At 40.2% G+C, this 6,000-nt stretch overlaps 1 protein-coding gene across 15 annotated transcripts in view; it reads left to right on the forward strand.

Moving 5' to 3' along the window:
- TCF12 (transcription factor 12) overlaps window positions 1-3,268 on the forward strand; it is a 160,653-nt gene extending 157,385 nt beyond the window's left edge. For all 15 annotated transcript variants that reach the window (XM_041468951.1, XM_041468954.1, XM_041468953.1 and 12 more), the window contains one exon: window positions 986-3,268. The gene's annotated coding sequence lies outside the window, so the exon portion shown is untranslated. The remainder of the gene's footprint in view (window positions 1-985) is intronic.
- Window positions 3,269-6,000: the final 2,732 nt, after the last annotated feature.

Consider the following 6,000-nt stretch of genomic DNA (forward strand, 5'->3'; position numbering starts at 1 on the left):
CAGTCTCAGGGACTCCTCACCCCAGAGAGATTTGCTCTCTGGCTCAAGGCCAGTCATTCTAACTCCTCTTATTTGCCCAACAGAGACTGGGAACTGTCTTAAGTCACAACCTGTATTGGTGAAGGTAGTTAAAATTTAAAAGTAATGTTTGCAGCTTTGCATGGTAGCCCAGTATGTAACATCTCATTGAAACACACTCGTGGGCAGGCCCTACAAGAATATCAGTCTTTTGGGTTTATTTGTGTTGTTGGTTGTATTCTACATAGTTGGGAAACCTTGATTTTAAAAGGAAAAAAAATTGAGTATTCCAATAAAACCTGTTGCCACTTCCAAAAAGAATAAAAAACTGCGTTCAGTGTCCTTGTTTTAATCCAGAACTTTACTGAATTTTATGTTTTGGGAGGTTTCTTGTTGTGTATATTCTAATTCTTAATGCTTTGAACTTCTCTAATTTTTTTATTTCATATAAGAGCAGTTGGCTACTTTGGAATTGTCAGATAATTTTTAATTTACAGCCAACTTAGTCTGTTCTTTCCATATAAATATAAAGAACCACTTTCAAAAGTTTGGTGTCTTTGCTTTTTTAATAGCAGTAACTTTGTGGGTTGACTGAAGTGCAGCGTTGGCAGAAAGGGCTGTACAGCAATATGCAATTTACCTTCAGGAGGGAGTGAACTTGGCACTGCTTGATTTGGAGAGCAAGTCAGACACAAACTGAAGGTCTGAGATGTGCAGATTATTCTTTCTCCCTTATCCAGAGGTGCCCAGCAGAAGGTTCTTTAGAGTGATCTCTTCCATATATCATGTTCAAGACAGATATCTCTGGAATGGCGGATTTCAGGGGCTCTCAATGTGATCTTCTTTTGCACCTAAATGACTGAAAATGTCACCAAATCCAGGTCAAATTAGGTCTCTAGTGTTGATACTAAGCTTTTTAATTATTCTTTTCCTAATAACCTCTTTCTTCTCCTGAATTTCTTTCTAGAATTCCAGAATTATTGGTAGGATACACAGAAGGTGACCTTTCTTCACAAGGACACAGACAACTAACATTATATGAAGACACAAACCTGACAGGAGAAAACACTTGAAGCAAGAAACCCAAATGCAATCTTATGATCAAAGCTACTGGTCAACACCTGCATCAGGAGTGAAGATACAAGATCTTCAGTCAGAATTTCAGCCCATGAGATACTCTGAACATATCATTCTGTTGCAAGCAGTGTGTCGCTTCTGCACAATCAGAGACTGTTGTGATCTCTCCACTCATTGTGGAAGTTGCCTTGTGCCTAAACTGAATTGACAAATGCATTGTAACTACAAATTTTATTTATTGTTATGGAACTGTAAAGGTCTACATATAAAGGGAAAAGTTAACATGTTAAAAGCTGATAAAATTTCAGCTGAATGCCAGCATTTACTAGAGCTGTTCACATTCAGAGAACAAAGCAGTGACAACCGTCGACCCGTAGCATTCCCAGCATACCTATTAGTGTCTTAAAAAAGGAAGGGAAAAGTCTTTTGTTGTCCTTTCCTCTCCTTTTGCCATATGACTAGTGTTTTCCATGCAATAGGAAACTATTCCTTGGTATAGCTTTTTTTATGTTATTTTTGATCTCTGGTAATCTGAACAGTTATGGTCACAGTTCCCCTCCCATACTGAGCTCTGTGCCTCAAGCCACTCAGAGGCCTCATGAAGGCTGAAGGCTGGAGCAATACTGTGACCATAACATTTCTTGGATTTAAAAAGTGATTTTTATTTTCCCTCAGACTTTCCTCAAACATTTTTTTTTTCTAATTATAAACAAAACCTTTTTAGGCTTCTAGGCTTCATAGTAAAGCTTGTAACGTGAAGTGTAAATTGGGTGGGGAGAATCTACTTTGTTAGAGTTGCTTTGTTTTCCGAGCAGTAAGTACTACATATAGTACATGTAAAGTGTTAGCTGTATGTAAGCACAAAATGCATTAAAATACAAAGGAGATTTTTTTCAGGCTGTAACTTTGGTGAATATAAAATCCTAAATTCACCGTGGCAGGTAGTGTGATGATACAACCACCAGCAGGGTGGGCTTATTATGTAATGGAATCTTAAGAGCAATGGTCACCAGTTTTTCCTTCCTGTACACGTTAACTATCATGTCATGTTGTATGGCTTGTCAGTGGAGAAAAAATAGTGTGAATCAAATGCAAATACCCCCGTCCCAAGCCATATTAGCATTAAACCTTTAAATGTTTCTCCACCAGAATAGTGTCCATAAGTATTCCTTTGTCACAGATGTGTTGAAATGGTTAAAATCCCTTTGAACTTCCATGGAAACTGTCTTCCACTGCAATGACCATGGGAGGAAATTTCCTAAGCCAAGGTTGTCTGAGCTATTGTTTATATAGTGCATCTGTCATCACTGGCAATTGGTTCACACACAAAACAGGAACAAAACTATAATTTTTATGAAGTCATTTAATTTGAAAGAACAAAAGATGGATTGATAAAATAAACTAATGAATTTAAGCTCATGTTCTGGATGGTTCCTAACAAAACAGTTTGTGGAATTAGTGGACTCATTTCTATTACTTTAATTTGCATATATCATCAAATAACACCTGATTATATCTGTGGCCTTGTTCTTCATTTCAGTGTTTATCAGCTAAACGGAATTTGTTGCTTATGACGTGTGAAAGTGATCACGTGCCACTGCCTGGCCTTTTTCCTTCTAAGCTTGTTGTCTTTTTGGCTATATTAGACTTTGCAGTATGCCCAGAAGCTTTCCTTCATAAAATAGAAAGAAAAAAACATTTGGCTTATTTTTCACTGTAGCTAGTCTTTTATACAATAATCTTGTAAGAAAATTTCTTGAATTCTAAATATTACTCTTTCTAGATTTTTGAAATCAAAAAAAGTTTTCAGTAAAAAGTTTCTTACTTTATTTTACTATATTAGGTAGTAAAAATGTAGGGTTATTTACCATAACCTGTTCATTAATATCAGAAATTTACAATAGCATTGTAAGACCATAGTAGGGTTCTAGCATACCGTGTAGTACCTATGGAGTATTGTAAGAGCTAATTGTCCGAGATGAATTGCTTCTCATCTTGTTCTCCAGTTTCCATTGTTGGTTTATTGCAGATTTGTACCCTGTGTCAAATTTCAAGGTATTGCTGATAAACCTTTCCAACCAGCAGCAAGAAGTTCAAAAAATTTCTGTCAATGTAACAGAAAACACTATGTATATAACATTTATGTAGCAATAAATGTGCCATCTTTTTTTAACATGGTAAATCAGTGAGTTTTTTAAATCTCTCTCTCCTCATAGGCAATGTGTTGCTTGAAAAACAGTGGCAGAACACTCTTCTGCCTTTATCAGAACAAAGCCTGACACATTCTCAAGGAGCAGAGCATGTTGCAGGCACAAGAAGCGTTGTTTCTCCTGTGAAGCCAGGCCAGAAGTGCCCAGTGCCTGAGGAGCAGCAGTGCCTGAGCTGCGTTTGCTGCTGCAGAGCAGGAAGGAGATTGCACAGGCAGACAGCAGACCAGGAGCTGCTGGTCCCACAGGCACAGCCTCTTGTACAGCTCACTCCTGTCTCTGCCCGTCCTGAAGACAGGCTGCCCAGATCTGAGCCCCTTTGTGCAGGGAAGTTCAGTGCCAAGTTACTTCTGAACTGATTGATGCATCTGTGTAGGTTTCGTGGAACTTCAGGGGGGGAAGTGTGTAGTGCAAGCCCCTCAAAGATGCAGCTCCTCTGTGTGCAGTGCTGATGTTTGGATGTGGGGTGTCAGCACAGCTGCTGTGCTCGGCACCGCTTCCCACCCCGAGTCTGTCCTTGGTAACCTCAGAGCCCGTGTTTGTTGCAGACAAACGTGTTTGTTACAGACAAAGCTCTGGCCAGAGGGGAGCTCAGACCCAGCCGTGCCAGGCTGCCTCTTAGAATGGCTTCAGCAGCAGCAGTGGGAGGGATGCCCGGTGCCTTCCCCAGCACACATTCCCAATTTGAACTTTACTCCAGTAACAATTCTAAATCCAGCCTTTGAACATCCATCAATGTTCCCCTTCCCTTTTCTGAATCAGACTTTCAGACTTACAAGTTTGTCACTTCTTTCAGAGAGAGTAAAAATGGCCATTTGCCCATCTTTTTCTTTCTTTTACCACACGCTGTCCTGTTTGCATATACTTTCTGATCACAAGTATTTAATCTTTTTTTTTTTCTCCCATGTTTCTTTCTTTCTTTTCCGTTTGATTTGTGTGTGTGTGTGTAAGAGATGCATGTTGGGATACCTTTGTTAAATACAGTTCTTCTAGCATTTGGAATATTGCAGAAAAGCTCTACTGTAAATGTAAAGCATTGGGAGGTCTTAAAATGGACTTTACCTTTTTTTCCTTCAGCTACTGAGTAGTTGCTGCTAAAAAGATTCTGGATTCTTCATTAATTAAAATTTCCCCAAGAATTAAACATTTTCCCCCAACATCTGGAAATCATGGCAGACCAAAAGTAAAACAGAACCATGTGTAGAAGACAACCAAGACAGTGGGTGGTAAACTTTGCTGTTTGTTTGTAACACCAATACCTTCTGCATCCCCCTCGCCTGTGGATACGAAAATGTCCTGTGAAAGGAAGAAACTTTAAAGCACTTTAAAGCCTGGCAGCATATCAAGAGCGGGGCTCCAGCAGGGATGAAGGAGCAGGCTGGCACCTTCCTGCCTCTGCACACCGGCTGTGGCTCCCTGCTCCCAGTGCCCTGCTCCCAGGGCTGCAGGGAGGGCAGTCCCAGGGCCAAGGCAGGCACCTCCTGCCTTCCTGCTGCTCCTCTGCCCAGTGCAAGGAGGTGAAACTCTCCCAGGCTGGGGGAGAACGGTGCTGAGAGGAGACTGCTGCGATCCTTCCTCCTGTTCCCCTCAGCTCTGCGCTGCCACAGAGCAGATAAGTCAGGTGCCATTTGGGGGTTGTTTTGTTACTGTTTAACCTTCATGTGTTTTACTGAGGTTAATCCCTCTGTCAACCTGGGTGCCTTGGCAAAACAGGGAGAGTTTATTTCTTGGTGGAGATACAAATACACTGCTCAACTCCTACACAAACACGGCGTGTGCACGTTCAGTGCTTCAGCTGCTCACTGCAGTCAGCTCAGGTTGTTTGTATCAGTCAGAAACTGTCCAGACCAGGCTCTGAAAATGCAAATTGTCTGGGCTGTAAACAGAACCCCTTTCAATTCTCTCCTAATCCTGACTTTTAAAATATTTTGATGCAATTAATATCTGTTAAATAGAACCTGATTTAAAAAAAAAAAAAAAACAAACAAAAAAACAAAAAAAAAAAAAAAAAAACAAAACCAAAAAAAAACCAAAAACAAACTTATACAAAATGATACCAGGTGAGATAAAAATATTTCTCAAAATAGTGACTAACTTATCCTGGAGGGCAGAAAGGAAAAAGAAATACTTGTGATGGTCCAATACAATTAAAAAAATATTATGACCTTGAATGTGTGTGTATCAATTATAAAAATAAATTCTCCAAACTTAAAGTTATAAATTCATCTGTGGAATGAAATATCTGAGGAGCTATGGCTCCACATTTTACTTCCCAGCACCAATGAAGGAGCAGAGGTGATCGGAATCATTAGTTTATCACAGAAGTGGAATTAATCACCAGCCCTCATTGTGTGTTTGCTGGGAAGACAACACACAGCCAATGGTTTGCTGCACAGCCAGATCAGGTGCTCCAGGCTGCTCCCAAATTACTTTCTCTGCCTGCTGAAATAACTGCTTTCCCAGTCAGGTGAGTTCTTTAGGACATTTGTGGGCTTAATATTTCCTCATGAGCTCTATTTGCTCAGACGAGAACCTGGATGTGCCACGATGAGAATCCACTTCTCAAGATGCTGAATGGCCACTCTGTGGAAGAGGAATCTCCTGGGTGTAAATATGAAATGACAAGGTAGGGGAAAGTTTTGGATGATGTTTTGAATGTTCAGTTCACACCTGCAAAAGCCAAATAATCAGTATTTCC

Source organism: Pyrgilauda ruficollis, unplaced genomic scaffold, assembly GCF_017590135.1.
Source record: "Pyrgilauda ruficollis isolate IOZ18807 unplaced genomic scaffold, ASM1759013v1 scaffold23, whole genome shotgun sequence".
Taxonomy (NCBI): Eukaryota; Metazoa; Chordata; class Aves; order Passeriformes; family Passeridae; genus Pyrgilauda; species Pyrgilauda ruficollis.